Here is a 21,270-nt window from a genome sequence, read left to right on the forward strand (position 1 = left end):
AAGGATGTTGGCTTTGCTCCCTTCGATAGCTCAGTTGGTAGAGCGGAGGACTGTAGGTGCCCAACAACAGTTATCCTTAGGTAGCTGGTTCAATTCCGGCTCGAAGGATGTGCCAATCTTTTGTGCACAGAGGCTCTTTTGGCCAACTCCGTCAATCCTTTCAAAGCTTTTGGAATATGCTGTTTTGCGAAAGACTGTACCACTCTCTATCAGATTTGCTAAGGTCTAGTGGCGCAATTGATAACGCGTCTGACTACAGATCAGAAGATTCTAGGTTCAACTCCTGGCTAGCTAGGTACGCTGGTTTTAGTCTCTCACTTCTCCCACCCTGCACCTCAAGAAACAGATCAGCAGTGGGGTACAATCTTTCATCCCCATGTACACAGCAAACTGATATTGTTTCAGAGGGACATACATAGCCAGTTGGTACATTTGTCCTGTGCACCAGAGTTTGTGTACTACCAGTGTCTATTAAAGCATCCAATTCTTGTTCACAAATCTTCACCTGGGTGACTTTATTTGAATGTTTCATCTCAGATTTAATATCCACATTCTGGTGAGGCACTGAACACATCTGAGATAACTTGCTTTGATTCCTGGGACATACAGGCTTAGTGTGGCCTTCCTGTCCACAGAGGTAACACACAGGTGGTCTTTTACCTGACTTGAAGGTGTTTGCAGACTGGTTTTCCCTTGAAAAGAGCTTGCCCACACTTGTTGCTGACCTCTGATGATGTGGAGAGGCCTGTGGTCGACGTGAGTCTCTAGCAGCCTTCCATGCACTGTTGCTCCATGGCTAACTCCTATTTCGGGCAGCGACAAATACATCTGCCAGTGTGGCAGCTTCTGCAGCAGTCTTTGGATTGTGCTCCTTGATCCAGACCTGAAGCTCAGGACACAGCATTCTCAAAAATTGTTCCAAAATGATCAGCTCACCAACTTCCCTCACAGTTTTATTTTTAGGTTGAATCCATTTCTCATAAAGTTCTTTCAGCCTTACATATAATTCCTTTGGATTCTCATCAGTAGCATCAAGAGAGCAGAATCTTTGCCTATAAGTTTCTGGGTTTACATCATATTTTTGCAAAATGGCAGCTTTTACCTTCACATAATCCAGGGAATCATCCACATCCATGTTCACATAAGCACTTCGGGCCTTACCAGTCAGAAGAGGTATTAGATGAAAAATCCAGTCTGACTTGGACCAGTGACAAGCAGCTGCAATTCTCTCAAAGGTGGTCAGGAAATGTTCAATATCATCTTCAACAGTTAATTTTTCCAATCTAGGATGATGAATATGCCCAGACTGACCTGTTAGACTGGAAGCTGAGTCAACCCCAGGTTGAGAAGTTACTTGAGTCTGGTAATCAGTTGAATTTCCAACCAGCCCTGAATCATTTGATGTAGGCTCATGGACAGGAGCTGTCCTGGCATGTACTCCTGTCCACAAAAGCCAAAACTGGTGTTGTAAACTCTTGAAGCGCTGTTCTTGTTGTGCAGATTCCTCTCTCTGCTTTTTATCCTGAACTTCCAGCTGTCCCATGAAGGTCTGAAGGATTCCTGCAATATCAAGCAAAGTTGGCTCCCTCCGTCTCTGGCTGCTGCAAGGCCTCTTTGGTCTCCACTCTATTTCCTTTCCTGGGTCGCACACCATTCTGCATGGCTCAAAAGATTTGTTGGGGGAGTAACAAAAAGAAAAAAAAAAAATCCTGTCTCCTCAACTCAAGAATCCCACTTCTGACACCATATGTGAGGGACCACGTCAAACCAAGAGAAGAGACTGGAAAATTATTAGAAAATAGGGTTTCTTTATTTAACCCAAAAATCCACTACAAAATACTGAGCTCATAAAAGAGGTCAAAGAAACAAAACTGAACTCAGGCAAAAATGTGAACAAAGTATCTGTACAACCAAAACATAACTGACCTGAACAAAGAAATGACACACAAGGGTAAATGCTGGCTGATCAGACCAGTAACACACACATTAGGGGCAACTAAACAAAATACAATCACCAACTACAACAAATACCACATTACAACCACATTAGTAAATAAACTAACCACCCAAAAATAAGAGCAAAAGTCTTACAATTTAAATACAAAAATCACTTAAATAGGAAAACTTATTTAACTAAAGAACTCAAAATCTCCTCCCCCCCTCTAGCAGGAACTGATGGTTCAGTCCAATCAGTGTTTGCATGCTCAACTCTTGTCAGGCAACTCCCACAGAACAACAGGTAAATACCAGTAAAAGAAACATAATTAAATAAACAGAAACCACAGGTTGAGAAAGTAACTAAATGTGCGCGCTTACAAATAGAACAAATGGATTTAACCCAAACAATAAACATTTTATTGGAACTAAAGTGATGAAAGTGATGTGTAAAAGAATACTACACAAGAGAGTTGCTGACTTTAGAGTGTGGCCATGGGTTTGGCCATCACAGTCATCATAGCATGTATACCTGAGAAAACCCTAACCTGAGAAAAAGTTAAATGCCTTAATTGTTTGTTCACATAATTATCAATCAATAGATCTTAAATAACAATTGTTTTCACTTATCTTCCTATAGGTCACAGAATGGTAAAAGGCCGTCTGAGGGCTTTAGGCCACAGGGTTCAGTGGATAAGAGTGTGGGATTCGATGCACCGGGTTGATAGTCTAGGAATACTACAGAGAATGACAAGCCTCGGATGTGTTGTGAGAAGGACCTACAATGTCGCAGGTCCTCTGTCACTCGTACATATAGATACCAACCACAAGTTGATCAGGTAAGTTGACAGCAAAGGACATCACATGGACATTATATATTTACATATCGATTTCAAAAATGGTCTATGGCATGCATTCTCCAGATTTCTGGATTCTACTGGTGTAATGGACCACGATGTACAGTAGCTGCATTAAACAATTGATACATTTTTATTTTACAGATATGGTGTGGTAATGTTTGGTCGAATAGATGGCTTTTCAAGAAAGGTCAGTGTCCCCATGGAGATTAAAGTGTGTGATATAATATTCAATGTAATTTCCTTAAAGCTATACTTACCTTTCTGGCATTTTTACACTTTTCTTTTGTAATCTTAAAATGCTCCGAATAAGCTTATGGCACACTAAAATGTAAAAGCAATCCACCATATGTAGAAACTCGTCAATATTCAATTCTCATATATTTCTGATAGAAGTCCGACCAATCGTTTTATTCGGACCGAATAAAATGATTTGCCGAGCTTCCTGCCTGTCATCCGTCCCCACGTCCCTCCCCGTTTCACTCGCTCTGCTCATGGTGCGTTCAAGTTGTACTCGGGAGTCGGGTACACGCAAACTACAAAGCAGGCCGTGCTAACATTAGCCTGGTAAATCATAAGTTGTTTATATTCGGACAACGCGAGCGCGAGAATAGCTTTGGTGGACGCGGTAACTGGAACGCTGATAACTCGGCTGTGACGTCATTCCCAGCTTCCCAACATTTCATTCATTTATTGTTTTTATATTATTGTAGTTGATGTTTAATAATGTATTTCTGTGGTGTTTATGTTTTCCAAATCCTCACAAAGATCATGTACCTACATGCTGCCAATAACAATAAGGCATCAACAGCCCAAGATTTCTTCCTTCAGGCTGTAGAGACAACATGCTATGTAACATGCTAGGTCTTGTTTTGAGGTTGCTCTTTATGTTTACATTAGAGTTTTTGAAAATTTAAAAAGAAATGTAAAGTTGCCTTTATAAAATTGTTGACCCACTGACATAATCATAATATTATACAGGTCCTTCTCAAAAAATTAGCATATTGTGATAAAGTTCATTATTTTCTGTAATGTACTGATAAACATTAGACTTTCATATATTTTAGATTCATTACACACTACTGAAGTAGTTCAAGCCTTTTATTGTTTTAATATTGATGATTTTGGTAAAAAAATAAAGAAAAACCAAAAATCCCTATCTAAAAAAATTAGCATATTTCATCCGACCAATAAAAGAAAAGTGTTTTTAATACAAAAAAAGTCAACCTTCAAAAAATTATGTTCAGTTAGGCACTCAATACTTAGTCGGGAATCTTTTTGCAGAAATGACTGCTTCAATGCGGCGTGGCATGGAGGCAATCAGCCTGTGGCACTGCTGAGGTGTTATGGAGGCACAGGATGCTTCGATAGCGGCCTTAAGCTCATCCACAGTGTTGGGTCTGGTGTCTCTCAACTTCCTCTTCACAATATCCCACAGATTCTCTATGGGGTTCATGTCAGGAGAGTTGGCAGGCCAATTGAGCACAGTAATACCATGGTCAGTAAACCATTTACCAGGTTGAGCTGAAAAAGGAAATCTTCATCTCCATAAAGCTTTTCAGCAGATGGAAGCATGAAGTGCTCCAAAATCTCCTGATAGCTAGCTGCATTGACCCTGCCCTTGATCAAACACAGTGGACCAACACCAGCAGCTGACATGGCACCCCAGACCATCACTGACTGTGGGTACTTGACACTCGAATTCAGGCATTTTGGCATTTCCTTCTCCCCAGTCTTCCTCCAGACTCAGGCACCTTGATTTCCAAATGTCATGCAAAATTTGCTTTCATCCGAAAAAAGTACTTTGGACCACTGAGCAACAGTCCAGTGCTGCTTCTCTGTAGCCCAGGTCAGGCGCTTCTGCTACTGTTTCTGGTTCAAAAGTGGCTTGACCTGGGGAATGCGGCACCTGTAGCCCATTTCCTGCACACGCCTGTGCACGGTGGCTCTAGATGTTTCTACTCCAGACTCAGTCCACTGCTTCCGCAGGTCCCCCAAGGTCTGGAATCGGCCCTCCTCAGGGTCCGGTCCCCTCTTCTGGTTGTGCAGCGTTTTCTGCCACACCTTTTCCTTCCCACAGACTTCCCACTGAGGTGCCTTGATACAGCAATCTGGGAACAGCCTATTCACTCAGAAATTTCTTTCTGTGTCTAACCCTCTTGCTTGAGGGTGTCAATGATGGCCTTCTGGACAGCAGTCAGGGTGGCAGTCAATCCCATGATTGCGGTTTTGAGTAATGAACCAGGCTTGAAGTTTTTAAAAGCCTCAGGAATCTTTTGCAGGTGTTTAGAGTTAATTTGTTGATTCAGATGATTAGGTTAATAGTTCGTTTAGAGTACCTTTTCATGATATGCTAATTTTTTGAGATAGGAATTTTGAGTTTTCATGAGCTGTATGCCAAAATCCTCAGTATTAAAACAATAAAAGACCTGAAATATTTCAGTTGGTGTGCAATGAATCTAAAATATATGAAAGTTCAATTTGTATCATTACATTATGGAAAATAATGAACTTTATCACAATATGCTAATTTTTTGAGAAGGACCTGTATGTATGTTTTTACAGTGATCTGCTATTCAAGGATGTTTCAGTCTTATAATATAAGCATCTTTATGTATTAATAAAATCCTTTACAACTAGTGTCCCCTCCAGGATTCTCTCTTCTCTGCCCCCCCCCTCTGGTCAGGCCTCCATGATAGGATAGAGAGGACAGCTGATTTTCCTTTGTCTGCCTTTTGTGTTGAAGGAGTGACACAGTTTTGTCAACCACTAAATTAAGTCTTTATTTCGTCATTGTTTGAAGTCAACCACGGAGAATATTTCTGTTTATGCAAATGAATTCAAACCTTTTGTTGAACCTGGAAACATCTCTGCAAGTGCTTATTATTTAGTGAGTTGTAGACTTCCTCCTCAGAAGACTACTGTACTCTGATGTTTGTTTTTTTTGGGACTTTTTTGAATGCTAGAGTACCCATACCAAGGAGTAAAATTTTACATTTATTGGCAAATTGTTCTGTATTATTACGGTCTCTCTATGGTTTTACATGTCCAGGGTCAGAGGAGACCAAGGTGTCAAACGTGGACATTGCCAGACTTATGTACAAAGTTCGGGGCTGTGACAGGGGAAGCTTCATCTCTGGGAAAAGTGTGCATGACCAAAGGTAATATGAATATGTATGTATGTAGTGTGTGTGCTTATAGGTTCTGTCTATTTCTATTATTATATTTGTACATGTAAAAACATCTATATAACATCTGTCCGTCCTGGGTGAGGGATCCCTCCTCTGTCTCTCACCCCGAGGTTTCTCTTGTTTTTCCTTGTCAGTGGCCTCCTTGCAGTTTTTCCTCAGTCGATGTGAGGGTCTAAGGGCAGAGGATGTTGTCATGATATTGTGTGAATCCCTTTGAGACAAACTATTCATAAAAACAGGCTATACAAATAAAATTGCCTTGCCTTACATGAATTACAAAAGTCTTTATGTTGAAATGGCACAATAATTACAGAATTACAGTTTCAATTTGGTATCAAAATACTGTGATTTAAAAGTCCCTGCTGAAACCAATACCTAAATGTTATTTATATCATTTAAAGGAGAACTCCGGTATTTTCAACATTAAGCCTCTTTTCTGAGTCGTCTGCAATGTTTTAGAACCCCCCTCACCGCTTTTTTGATGTTTACTGCTGTCTCCGGTATTTGCCTAATTTTGATTCTTCTCAACCTGCTTCAGAACGGCAAGTCATGCGCATGTCTACAAAAGTCCGTAAAAGCACAATAAACGTCCGTTTTCAAAATCATCAACTCACCGGAGTGGTTACTGGTGTGCACTGGTAATCCATATCAAATTTCGTGGCAAAGTTGCTTCTGTCGTGTTTTATTTGGCAGCTCGTTCATGCTCGCACTATTTTCTTAGCGGTGGCGGAGTAATATCAACGAACATCCAGTACAAAATGTCAAATAAAACACGACAGAAGCAACTTTTCGCCACAAAATTTGAAAGGTTGAGACACTGTTTTGTAGAGAATCTTATCTGTGTACAGTGCCCATACCCTGGGACCTGTAACACAAACTATCATTACTTCCCCTTCAATGCACATTCTAGCAAATCACTTTACATCCTAATGCACATCTGGCTTTAACAATCCAAAAAAATCATACGAACAATAAATAATTAATTCAAACTTCACATTACCACTATCACCATAGAGTGTTTCTCCTGATGATGTCACCAAGGTTATAAAAGTAGACAGTATGGAGTGCTTCCTCCTTTTGTTCTTGGGCCACAAATTAAACTCAAAGTAACTTGTCTGAAAGAATACATAATTGTATAATGAACTTAATTAAACCAATAAACTTATTGTAAAATATACTTGTGTGTTTTGGTTTTTTTATCCACAAAAGCTAATGTATCTATAACCAAATAATGCAAACGCCAAAAAAAACCTGGGATAGTATGTGTCTACATATTACAGAAAGATGGAATAAAATAATGGAATAAAGGGACACTTGTTGTGGCTCTCACCCACATTGTCTTTTTCAATTCAGTATTTTCTGAATTTGAGAGTGAACAAAAGTATGTGAGAAAAAATGAGATCTTTCACCTTGGTTTTATTTATTCAAAGTAACACGTTTCATTTAATAGTGCACCATTTGCAGCTATAAACCTTACATCAGAGAACCTGTTACACAAAAAACAACTTAGAACAGTATTTTCTGAATTTGAGTGATAAAAAGAGAACACTAAAATATGGGGGGAAAGAAAAAACATTTTCCAACGTGTGCCCACTGAGTGTCGTTGGCGCTCAGATCCCGGCCGGCAGAAATTGCTGCTCCTTGATTGGATGGTTGGTTGGCGCGTGAGTGGGCACCGGGTTGATTGGCAAGTCAGTAAGCAACATGCTGATTGGCTATTCACTCAGGCGTCAAAACAGGGTCAAAATTCACACATGCACAAAATGTTTTTACAACTTCAAAACTTTGTTACACATACAAAAACTATTTTTACAACTTCAAAACTTTGTTACACATGCACACAATGTTTTTACACTTCAAAACTTTGTTACACATACACAAACTATTTTTACAACTTCAAAACTTTGTTACACATGCACAAAATGTTTTTACAACTTCAAAACTTTGTTACACATGCACAAAATGTTTTTACATGGCCACAAAATATTTTTACAACTTCAAAACTTTATTACACATGTGAATATCATTGTACAAGTACAAAATCTTTCTGACCCTTATTTGATCCCATACCAGGTTGCTTCGGTCAAAAGCCCTTTCCCGTTTACTATGGTGTTAAGTGCAAACCAAGACCTTATAATCAACAATGTGCCTTTTGCTAATGATTCTGTCCTGCCCAAAGCACTGTAGAAGGTTGTGACAACACAGCTAGTTGAGCTTTGGTCAGAAGATTCTCATGCAACAAGTGTCTTGGCTGTTGTTTAAGAGGGCTCTTGAGGAAAACAAATAGAAGCAAGTGGAAGCAAGAACTCTTCTGAGGTAAAGCGGCCGCAATAATCTTTAAACCAGATGATGCAGTGCCAGAATAGCAATACGACATGGTATTGCAAAACAAGGAGTAAACTTGAGTTGCCTTGCCAATGAAAATATTTCTCTAGGAGAAGTCTGCAATGTCAGAAGTGGGGTTTGAACCCACGCCTCCAGGGCAGACTGCGACCTTAACGCAGCGCCTTAGACCACTCAGCCATCCTGACTGTTAAAAAGGATGTTTGACGATACTGTCTGGGGGCCCAGGCATGATTTCAGCGAATATGTGGGTCTGCGTTGTGTTGGTGTTGAAGGGGAACATTGACGAGGCATGCAGCTTCATGGAAGACTCTCCTTCTGAGTGATGGGACTGTGATAGCAATGTTCCTGCACCTTGAAACGGGACACGAAAATCTTATTTCACTCATTGGCGATAGTTGTCTTTTCATCTGACGACTGTATCCACTAAACAGAAATTCCTCGTTGGTATAATGGACAGTATCTCCGCCTGTCGCACGGAAGATCGAGGGTCGATTCCCCGACGGTGAGGGCTCGGTCTTTTATCAACTGCCTGCCATCAAGTGATGATTGCTTTGATACTCTCACCCATCTTCGGCCTAAATGTCAATAGCCCCCTTCAAATAGCCTAACATGAGGCCAGGTTGCTTCGGTCAAAAGCCCTTTCCCGTTTACTATGGTGTTAAGTGCAAACCAAGACCTTATAATCAACAATATGCCTTTTGCTAATGATTCTGTCCTGCCCAAAGCACTGTAGAAGGTTGTGACAACACAGCTAGTTGAGCTGTGGTCAGAAGATTCTCATGCAACAAGTGTCTTGGCTGTTTTTTAAGAGGGCTCTTGAGGTAAACAAATAGTAGGCATAGCATTTGGAAGCAAGAACTCTTCTGAGGTAAAGCGGCCGCAATAATCTTTAAACTAGATGATGCAGTGCCAGAATAGCAATACGATAAGGTATTGCTAAGCAAGGAGTAAAGTTTAGTTGCCTTGCCAGTGAAAATAGTTCTGTAGGAGAAGTCTGCAATGTCAGAAGTGGGATTTGAACCCACGCCTCTGGGGGAGACGGCATCCTTAATGCAGCGCCTTAGACCACTCAGCCATCCTGACCACTAAAAAGGATATTTGACGATACTGTCAGCAGGCTCAGGAATCATTCCAGCGAATATGTGGGTCTGCATTGTGTTGGTGTTGAAGGGGAACATTGACGAGGCATGCAGCTTCATGGAAGACTCTCCTTCTGAGTGATGGGACTGTGATAGCAATTTTCCTGCACTTTGAAACGGGACACGGAAATCTTATTTTACTCCTTGGCGATAGTTGTCTTTTCATCTGACGACTGTATCTGCCACATAGAAATTCGTCGTTAGTATAATGGACAGTATCTCTGCCTGTCACGCGGAAAACCCAGAGGTTGATGGATCGAAGCCATCCTCTGTTAGTCGATCATCTTGTTGAGTTCCACCAGTTTATACTATTCTCTTGCTATGCTCTCTTCTGTAAAGATTTCATGGTGTTAGATGAAGAGCACAAGAAATATCTATGGGTGTTGCACAGTGGCAAGACTACAACTGGTACTCATCAGTTGTTATTCTGAGTTAGAAAAGTTTCATCTTACAGGGTCTACTGACAACTGTTGATTAAAATCCTTAAAGCTGCCGTCGGCTGGTTTTCAAAATTCCGAGTCTAAAGTCGAACTGATACAACTTTCAGGTCCCTCCCCAAACCTCACCCAAGCTCCAAAACGCCCCCCAAACCCCTCCCCCTCTGTGGACGAGGTTGTGCACGTATGTTCACACCAGTGTGCGTGCACACAAGCTGGGGCAGACTCACGCTCAGCATGGAAGACATGGTTGGTGACTGTTCTGCTCAAATCTGACCGGGAGAACTTTCTTGCGCATGAGAGGGGGGCGGGCTCGATAGCAGCGTGTGCACAAGCTGTGATTGACAGGTAGCGATTCCTCCCTCCTAACGTGATTGGTTAAAAACAGCCGGGAGCGCTCGATTTTTGAAAGCACGATTACAGGCTTTAGAGGGAGCTACAGAAATTGGGATTTTTCCTAAACAGCCTATTTAATATTCTACTTCCAGAATCCCATGACAGTTCAAGCTAATATGACTAAAAAAAAATTTGCTAACCGCACCTTTCAGTTCAGTCCGTCTTTTAAAGGTGACGCTCCCTTGTAGTTGGATCAAAGATATCTTTGGTAGTGTGGCCGAGTGGTCTAAGGCGCTGGATTTAGGCTCTGTGGAGGTGTGGGTTCAAATCCTGCCAATATGGCTGCTTTCTTGGTGGCAGTTTCACAATCAAAAGTACAAATCAGTTTAAAAAAAAACATTGCCATGAAGAAGATGGAACTCACAGGAAATCATACACATGTTCTGGTCCTTTGGGGAGGTAACCCATATGTCAAGTCCACTTCCACTTTCATCCTCTGATAAGGTTCAAACATGAATCCCAAATCTTTTTAGGTGCCCCTTTCAGTCTTAACGTGTGACAACAGAAAGAAAGCTCATTTACCCAGTCTAACCTGTTACTGACATTTTGAAGAACTTCAGTTTCTTCTATTGCCAGAGATAAAGGGGACCATGGTCAGAAATAATTTTTATATGTGGAACTACAGAGAGTCCTTAATAAAGCTTATACGTTAATGTCACACACAATTAAAGAGTCCCCTCAGGGTCACAGAATAAACAGTGAAACAGCACATGCAAAAAAAAATGGATGTTACCACTGTGACATTGGCAGCTGGCTGGCAAGCTATCTTTTCCAAGGCTCATGTTTGTTTTTGGCCGTTACTCTTTGGGGTTTTGTAAATGCAGGTCATGGATATGGCTGAGGACAGCGAGATGCTATGCGTGGTCAGTCAGTAGGTCTAACATTTGTACACTATGACTCAGAGGGCAAACCATTAATTCTGCACTGTTTAAAGCCTTGATGCAATGAATCCTAAGAAAATCATCCCAGTAGAGATGTAATGTTGGGGCTACTGGGGGTATGGGATCAAATTAGGGTCAGAAAGATTTTGTACTTGTACAATGATTTTGTACTTGTACAATGAAGTTTGTACTTGTACAAAACTTTTTGTGCATGTGTAATACAGTTTTGAAGTTGTAAAAACATTTTGTGCATGTGTAATAAAGTTTTGAAGTTGTAAAAACATTTTGTGTATGTGTAACAAAGTTTTGAAGTTGTAAAAATAGTTTTGAAGTTGTAAAAATAGTTTGTGTATGTGTAAAAAAGTTTTGAAGTTGTAAAAACATTTTGTGCATGTGTAAAACTAAATCCGACGGACACACAAATTTCCCACCTTCAAGTACGACCCTGAAGTTACAAGTTTACAAAACTCAAGTTACGAGTACGAATTTTGACCCGGTTTTGACGTCTGAGTGAATAGCCAATCAGCACGTTGCTAACTGACTTGCCAATCAACCCGGTGCCCACCCACGCGCCAACCAACCATCCAATCAAGGAGCAGCAATTTCTGTCGGCCGGGATCTGAGTGCCAACGACACTCAGTGGACACACGGAGGAAAAACAGGATGGAATCCAACGCTTCTGCTCAGGTAAGTTAATTAAAGATGTAGCAAAAGTTTCTCAATGTCGTCATATAAGCGGTCATATAGGCCTAACGATGTGAAATGACGGCTCTTCTGACAAAAACTGTAGTTTCATGCGCGCGTGCGAGAGGCGCTAGTCCGTGTCACCGTGTCAGCCGACTGTGTGAGTGTATGTGTGTGTGTGTGTGCGTGCGTGCGTGTGTGGCTGCGTTGTTTTACTGCAGTTCAACTGACATAACTGTGCTGACTTCCAGCCAGCTAATGCTAAATCTCCCAGTATCTGTGTAGCCGGCCAGCACATATAGCCGGCTACACAATTAAGTCGAGCGGGCTACTTTAATAATGACTATTATTTTTAAAGCCTAGGCTACAGGCTATACATTTTATTTTTCTATTTTAATAAAATTAAATGTTTTTCTAACAGACTGACAATAATGCCAAACTGAGCCGCAGTCATTAAAGTTGTGATTCGCTCTGCTTATGCTGATAATAACCACAAATTACTCTGATCACCGCCGACTTCATTGCTCACAAGTAAGAAAAACTCATCCGCGGCCCCCGACATGCCAGTTACTCAGGCTATCCACTGCAAAATTTCAGTGTAATCAGTGCGTATGTAAAAGACAGATGCCAAAAGAAAGCCTAACCGCATCGCATCGTTTAGCCCAACGTGGTCCTACCGGTAATCCAGTCTTTTCTTCAAGCGTTCAATTAGCACCAACAATACACGTGAGAGTTTATTTTCATTCATTTCATCAGTGTACATGTTCATGGCTATGACGTACCAAACCCCAACCACCAACAGCCCCCCTCCCCCTTAGATCCCTATCTGACAGCATACCTTTTGTGATGGATACAGAGAATAAAGCTCTATGTCTCCCACAGGATGATCACTCTGTAGTTGAGGTAGCAGTCCGCAACTTCATCGACATTTTGACAAATGCGAGGACACAAGCTGCACCACATCAAGGAGCCAGACAAAGGTATGATGAGATGGGCGTGAGTGTAATTTATTTATTGCTCAGTATTGTCAACATCTATAATTATCAACTTAGAACATGTCCAATTAAGGCAGAATAGGGAAATTAGAAGTGCTGCCCAGAGGATCTGTACAAAGAAATAACAGAATGAGGTTCGCAAAGTCCAGCTCTTTTTAGTCTGCCAGGAAGCCCTGTTCAAGTGGCAGCAGAAAAAGTAAAATAACTTCATATAAATAAATACATACAAGGACAAATAACTTAAAACACAAATTTTGAATGTTGGCATTAGAACAGTGTTAACTTTGCATGGAAGGTGGAGTGTCTGACTTATTCTACAATGTCAGTATAATTTCATGTTATCCTAAGTCGTGTTTGTGTTCCAGCCCCCAGCCACCAATTCAGATGCAGCCACCACGGCAACAGCCAGCAGCTTCCAACACTGGAAGAGAAATGCAAAGGTAGAACAATGCTGACTTTGCATGGGATGTGGAGTGTGTGACTTATTCTATAATCTCGTTGTACTCAGTATAATTTTATGTTATCCTAAGTCGTCTTTGCGTTCCAGCCTCCAGCCACCACTCCTCATGCAGCCACCACGGCAACAGCCAGCAGCTTCCAACACTGGAAGAGAAATGCAAAGGTATAGATAGATAGATAGATAAATACTTTATTAATCCCAATTTGGGAAATTGTTTTGTTGCAGCAGCATACAGTATATGAAAACAATTAAAGTAGTAAAAATCAAGCAAATAGAATAGAATAAAATAAATATAAAATAAATAAAAATAGTGAATAAACATTCGCTATTTACAAATATACAGTATTTTTTGTTTTTTGTTATTAATTTTTAGGAGAGACTTCAAGCCTATTGAGGTTGAAGTTCTCTTCCAGCCAGAGGGGAGGTGTATTAGATGGTGATGGCTGCTGGTAGGAAGGGTTTCCTGAAACGGTCCTTGGGACAGCAGAGCTGGATGAGCCTGTTGGAAAAGGAGCTCCGCTGTCCATCCAGGAGCTGGTGGAGAGGATGGGTGGGGTTATCCATGATGGATAACAGTTTGTTCAGTGTCCTCCTCTCCACCACCGATTCAAATGAGTCCAGTTTGCAGCCGATGACAGAACCAGCCTTCTTAATAAGTTTATTAAGCCTGCTGGTGTCACCGGCTCGGATGCTGTTCCCCCAGCAGACCACAGCGAAGAAGAGTGCACTGGCAACAACAGACTGATAGAACAGCTCCAACATCGTGCTGCACACGTTGAAGGATCTCAGCTTCCTCAGAAAGTAGAGTCGGCTCGTCCCCTTCTTGTAGACAGCATCGGTGTTGGTCCTCCAGTTCAGTCCGTTGTCCAGGTGCACTCCCAGGTACCTTTAGTCCTCCACCACTGCAACGTCCTCTCCCAAAACGCACAGAGGCTTTGGAGCCGTCCTCCTCCTGAAGTCAATGACCATCTCTCTGGTCTTTGCCACATTCAGAAGCAGGTGATTTCTGCCGGACCAATCCACAAAATCCTCTACCAGCGCTCTGTACTCCCCCTCCTGTCCATCCCTTATACACCCAACAACTGCAGAGTCATCTGAATACTTCTGCAAGTGGCATGACTCTGAATTGTATTTAAAGTCTGTGGTGTACAAGGTAAACAGGAAAGGAGACAGCACAGTCCCGTGAGGAGCTCCTGTACTGCCAACCACCACATCAGACAGAACACCGCCCAGCCGGACATACTGTGGTCAGGTTGTTGGCAATCCAGGAGATGATGGATGTGTCGACCCCCATGACCTGCAGTTTGTCACTCAGTAGACCCGGCCGGATTGTGTTGAATGCACTCGAAAAATCAAAGAATGTGATTCTCAGAGTGCAACCCGATCCATCCAGGTACGAGTGAGCACGCTGCAGCAGGTAAACAACAGCATCATCCACCCCCAGGTGAGGCTGGTAGGCAAACTTTAGAGAGTCAAGGGAAGAAGCCACCTGCGGTCTGAGATGCGTCAAGACCAGTCTCTCCAGCACCTTCATCACATGAGATGGGAGAGCTACTGGTTGGTAATCATTGAGTCCAGAAGGAATCGTCTTCTTCGGGACAGGAACCACGCAGGACGTCTTCCACAGTGCTGCGATCCTCTCTAGGTACAGGCTCAGGTTAAACAGGTGCTGGAATACCACAGACAGCTGGCTGGCACAGGTCCTCAGAACTCTGGGGCTGATGCCATCAGGTCCTGCAACCTTGCCTAGGTGGAGTCTCTCCAGCTGTCTCTTCACCTGGCCAGTACTCAGAGTCAGGCGGGGGAGGGAGGTTGATGCCTCAGTGGGGTAAAAGCAGTCCGGAGGTGAGGTGTTGAAGTCCAATGCACTCAGCAGGGGGGGTTGAGGAGTGGAGGACAAAGGTATTGAGAGCAGTCGGGGGTTGATGTCCACAGGATGTGTGGTGTGAAGTGGAGGAGACAGCTGAGGGTGGGGGTGGGGAGCTGAACCTATTGAAGAAGGTGTTCAGCTCGTTGGCCCTCTCCAGGGTTCCCACAGTCTGTCTGCCTTTCACCTTGAAGCCGGTTATGTCTTTCATCCCTGACCACTCATCTCTGGTGTTGTTCTGCTGGAGCTTGGCCTCCAGCTTCCTCCTGTAGGAGTCCTTGCACTGCCGCAGTTCGTCCCTCAGGTCGTGCTGGATGTTCCTCATCTGTGCCTTGTCTCCTGCCCTGAAGGCCTCCTTCTTCCTGTTCAGGAGGGCTTTCAGGTCACTGGTGATCCAGGGTTTGTTGTTGGGGAAACAACGTACAGTCCGTTCCGGCAGTGTGTTATGTTCACAGAACTTGATGTAGTCCGTGATGCAGTCTGTCATGCCATCGATGTCCTCTCCATGTGGCACACAAAGCACGTCCCAGTCAGTCGTTTCGAAGCAGTCCTGTAGGGCATCATTAGCCTCATGAGTCCACTTCCTCACAGTCCTTGTGGATACAGGCTGCCTCTGAACCAGGGGGACATACGTTGGTGCCAGGAGGACCAGGTTATGGTCAGATCCGCCGAGGGGGGGGGAGGGCGGTGACCCTGTATGCATCCTTTGTATTTGCATACAGGAGGTCCAGGGTTCTATTGTCTCTTGTAGGGCAATCAACATATTGAAAGAATGTTGGCAGAGTTGAGTCCAGGTTTGCGTGATTAAAGTCACCATTTATACTCACAAACGCATTTGGATGTTGCGTTTGGAGTTTGGAGACAGTGGAGAGGATGACGTCACTAGCAGCCTCGGCATCAGCTGATGGAGGGATGTAAACAGTGACGATAATGGCGTAGGAGAACTCACGGGGCAAAAAGAACGGACGTAATTCCACAGCTAACAGTTCAATGTCCGGGGTGCAGAGACGTTCCTTCACGGTAACATGACCGGGATTACACCACCTCTCATTCACGTACAGTGCAATCCCTCCTCCCTTCTTCTTACCGCTCAGTAAAACGTCCCTGTCCGCCCGTACGGTCGTGAAGCCGGGGAGAGCTGCGCTGTGGTCCGGGACGTGCGCGTGCAGCCATGTCTCCGTAAAGCACATAATCCTGCACTCCCGGTATTCCTGCTGGGTCTTTAGCCCTATTCGGACGGGACTAGTTTAATGGGAGGACCTGGGGTAAAGTAATAATAACCGGGAAATCTAGTCCCGTCCGAACGCGCCATGTCAGTAAAGATAGCGGAGTATGTCGGTAAACTTTGCCGAGAATTCTACCTCCTGTGAAACGGTCCGGAGTATCTACCATAGGTAATACTAATCCCGTGCGAATGCGACCTTCGGTAATAAGTACGGAATATATCGTCACATCCTTTTAAAGAGAGAAACAATTAGGTGTAAAATAGAAAATGACACTTAAGTTTCGTTGTGCAATCCTTTTTTTAAACTATACTTTACATTCAGGTAAAATAAGTATCCTGAGCAAAACTTTTGGTGAACAGTACTTTACATTAAGGTCAAAAATGAATAAATCTTCTGTTCTGTTATACTGTACAATACGTTTTAGTAATACTTATCATTCAGGTAAACAAACAAAAAAGTCTTCTGCGTTTGTATACAATAATTTTGGAGCAGAATGCTTTATATTCAAGAAAACTCCTCCCATGTTAGATGAATATTACAGGGATTTCTTGTCCCGTCCGAATTGGTCATTTCTTCTCCCTGGCGTCGTCTGGTTAACCAACATTACCATACGTCCCCCAATTGAACTAGTCCCGTCCGAATAGGGCTTTTATCAGCGCGCCGAGCTCGTCCATTTTATTCCCCAGTGACCTTACGTTGCCAATTATTGTTGCTGGGACTGCAGGCTTAAATCTCCTCTTCCTGGTTCTCCGCCAGACTCCAGCTCTGCAGCCCCGGCGTCTCCTCTGCAGCTCCTTCGGGATGTCCTGCCTCGCTCCGGGCAGTAGCGCAGGTTTACACAGGGCTATCAGCTGGTCGCGGGTGTAAACAATGCCGTGGCTCCTCTGTGCGTGGCTCACCGTGACAAAAAGTGATGAAAAGAGGAGAAAACAAACCAAAAAACTCCCGAAACAAAAAGTGGCCATTGTAGGGGATGTTTATAAATAAAGACTAAAAGAAAGAAACACACAACTAAGAAAAAGTGATAGAAAGGAAGAAAAGGTGAAGAAGAAAAAAATCACCGGGAGCTGCTGCAACAGGCTGCTACATATGTACAGATTATCCATCAGTTGTTACAGTTAGTAATGTTTGTGCACATATTTGTGTTATTCATGCTTCATACCCTATGATGACATAAGTTATCACTGTGAATAGCTTGATAGAAATTAAAACATAATTTGTCTTCCTATTATCATTTTTGACCATATAGGATAATTTTCATATTTTACAGTGATTATAGTATTTAATACAGCTTATTTCATTTCTTTAATAGATCATTTCCAGCATTGTTCCAAATGAGGAGGTGCAGAGGAAAGAGGCCTTTGCCAAGTGTTACAATTCCAGTTGGCAAACAGCTGGAATTGAATTTCTGTCTGTTACCAGAAAAAACAGACAGAACTCCAAAAGATGATTCCAGGCTCCTAAGGGCAGGACTTGGAAAACGCACCATAAGCATTAATGACAATGCTGACCACACAGAGGTATTACATTTGTATGTTTTTTAGCTAAAACATACATGAGTAAAATTCCATGGTGTTCTGCTCACTTTTTGGCACCAGACAAGGTATTGCAATGTTATCATAATGTTTGGAAAGATACATGTTTAGTTACCTATACTATGTAAACTTCAGGAATGCATCATAAAAAAAATATATTCTTTTCATGAATTATTAATACCTTTTGCCACTTTGTGTGGTATAAGAATCTGATTTGGCCCATGCATGAGCTAAATTGTGTATGTCCAAAATTGGGAGAAAAGCAGGGAGAGTAAGCACAAAAAAAACTTGTGATTTTCATGTCTATCTGAATGTAGATTGCCAGAGCCCTGACTGAAACATACCCCAAAATGAGGGAACTGACGGGAGGTTGGCTGCTTTATAAAGCAGGAGGTATGGAATATTTCTGTATTAATGATTTATTATTGTATTTATAAAGAACTCTTTATCTGTGAGTGAAGAAGTGAACGCACTATATGCTGGTTAAATCTAAGCACTGCTATTACTTTGTATTGTTTTAAAGTTCTTTATTCCCTGGAAAGGAATATGTTAATTGAATGTCTCTCAGTCTAGTATTTCCAAATTTGAGGTACCAACATGACAACATAATTCAAACCACATGTCTTAATATCCACAAGATGTTAACAGTTATGGCAGCAGTGGTGGTTATGGCCCAATAGTGGCATTCATTTTGTACATACATGTGAACTAGGTGCCCCGGTAATGATGAAAAAATATACATAGGCCTATATATTGTAGAGGCTAAGCCCACGCTTTAAGCCACTGAAATGCTCCACCACAGAAGTCTTAATTGACGCACCTCTTTGCCGGCTGAATTAATTGAAGTCCAACGCTCTTTGCAGTTTAAACACTCGGTCCATTTATTCAACATCAATTGATCTCCAAATCACCGACGATTGCCTTCAAAAACCATGACTACAAATAACATTTACCGACTGCGGCAACAAGCTGCCTTGTGTGTGTGCAACCAGGTCAGTGATAAACAAAGAGTAAGGAAGTGGTTAAAAACTGTTTCAACTTCTGGGTGACACCTGAACCCACACAGCTTGGTTCCTACTCATAACCTAGCGCCAATTGGCTCCTACATATATAGTCCAACACAAATTCTCAACCATATATGAAGAAGATGCAGACGCCTAAACAAATAGATAAGACTCAGAAATCTATAGAAAGGTGCATTAAAGGGATTGTTCAGTTTTTTATGAGGTACGAATGGCCCCTCAGTATGTGGAGTAGACAGCTCTCTGCTCTCCTCCAGTTAGCCAAACCAGCGCATACTGCTACACTCAGACACAGATACACAAACACACTAGACCTGCACTCGTGCATTTTCATAAATGGGACAGTTAACCACTTGCTCTGTGGCATGTGAACATGCACTCAAAACCACAAGTGTGGGTATTGGGACAAAGCCCAAATAATCGGCAAACATGCAGGCACAAGCATTAAGCAATTTCATAACGCGTTTCATCTTTTTTTTTTATGATTATTCTATTGTCTTTTCTGTTAAATATTTTAGGTGGTGGTGGACAGAGGTCCCTTTCGGTCATGACTCAAGGATCACAGGGCTACACGGCCAAGATGCTGAAGTCGAATACGAACAACGGCAAACATCTTCTGTATATTGTCCCATTGCAGGAGAAATTAGACACAACACCTCTCCCTCATGATGCTGAAGAGTTCAGCAAAATGCCGAAGTCAGCATGCAAGAGTTGTGGGATCAGTATGCCCCTACAGCTGCTTGTCTGCCACATTGGAACTTGTGGCCAGGTAGGTATTTTTTTAATGTGATTCTACCCTGAAAACTTTGACTTTACAATCAGTAATGCCCCAAAACATCAAAGAACTGTCATTGATACTGAAGGAAATGGTAGTAGTTTCTATAATGAAAATCACAAATATATATTGCCAGGAATCTGATTCTGAAGAACTGCATGCAGGAGACATGGAGAACGAACATGAACCTGATGTTGTGGAAGATGTGGACAATGATCAAGTCCAGGTTAGAGGAATGCAAATATGTGAATTCAGTGTTTTCACATGTTAAAAATATTTTCTGAAGCAAACCAAGTCTACTTCTTCAATATTGGTCACATGTAGAAAAAAGTAAAAATATCGCAACAGAAGTCTGCACCTTTGATATTGTCTGTATCATGAATACAGAATGTTTGACAAGTTTCAGTTTTACTTCAGTGTACCTGTCCAATTTGTGGGGGTCAGTATCCTGTAAATCTCTTGGCCTATCATGCGAGTTCATGCGGTGAAAGGTAATCAAAGTCCATTTTCAAGTCCATTTTAAGTTTACAAGTGCCCCTACCAACAAAATTAATCTCTTTCTGAATTAAGTGCACCTGAGAATCTGCCAAGTACATCAAGCAATTCAGACATCAGAGGTAGACCACAACGCAGTCGGGAAGTACGTGACAGCATTTCAGTTCCTGACCTTGATGCTGAGAGAATGGGCATAGACACTCATGAAGGTACTGGACCATTTTGTTACAATTATTTTCCTTTTCACTTATATCATTTTGCTACTTAAATAATGTAATATTGTTTTCAAAAACTCTTGATATAATACCTTTAAAAGTTAAGTATGATGCTATGCTGCTTGACATGTAGGCCAAAATTTCCAAAAGATAAATGTTAACTGAGATCATGTCACAATCATTATAATTACAGCTTGGAAAAGCATCAACTGCCCCCATGCGGCAGCAACCCTCTTCAGAAACAATCTTTTGCGGGAAAAGGAGTTACAACCCCCAATCCGGGCAAGTGTAGATATCCGAGAAGACAAAACATCCCAGAGTAGGGAAATACTTGCCTTCTACAAAAGTCCACAAGTTGACTGGGCACGACCGCTACACTGTATTTTAGAAGGTAAGGATAATATTGCCTTTTACTCAGACATAATGTTACTTACATTATATGTGCTAATGTGTTAGGTGATGTTTTTGTGCTGTCATTCATAGGTGATGCAGCTGTTGGAGTTGGGGTGCAAAGACACTTTCTCAGCTTGGCAATGTCTAAATTGCAGCATGGATTCGACATCAAGAGTGGTATGTTTCCTGTTCATTTCCCATATATTTCATGTTCTGTGTTTACTAATAGTGAATATATATATGGATGGGATGACACAAGTTTGAATGTGCATTTGACATGCATTTGCATCTACACTAAATTAATGAATTAGTTGACCTATCTGTTTTGACTTCCTTCTTCCCCCTTTCCTCCATTCTGTCCTTCCTTCATCCCTCCATTTCCTTCTGTCTTTCTTCCCTTTTTACTTCCAGTCTCTCTCTT

The 21,270-nt window shown here is 42.0% G+C and overlaps 2 non-coding genes across 2 annotated transcripts; one reads left to right on the top strand and one right to left on the bottom strand.

Moving 5' to 3' along the window:
- Window positions 1-19: 19 nt before the first annotated feature.
- On the top strand, window positions 20-108 carry trnay-gua (transfer RNA tyrosine (anticodon GUA)). Its single transcript is given in 2 exon segments — window positions 20-56; window positions 73-108. It is a non-coding gene; the product is annotated as a tRNA-Tyr (tRNA).
- Window positions 109-8,431: 8,323 nt separating this feature from the next.
- Window positions 8,432-8,514, bottom strand: trnal-aag (transfer RNA leucine (anticodon AAG)). The gene has a single exon. It is a non-coding gene; the product is annotated as a tRNA-Leu (tRNA).
- Window positions 8,515-21,270: the final 12,756 nt, after the last annotated feature.

The sequence above is a fragment of the Odontesthes bonariensis genome, chromosome 8 (genome assembly GCF_027942865.1).
Source record: "Odontesthes bonariensis isolate fOdoBon6 chromosome 8, fOdoBon6.hap1, whole genome shotgun sequence".
Lineage (NCBI taxonomy): Eukaryota > Metazoa > Chordata > Actinopteri > Atheriniformes > Atherinopsidae > Odontesthes > Odontesthes bonariensis.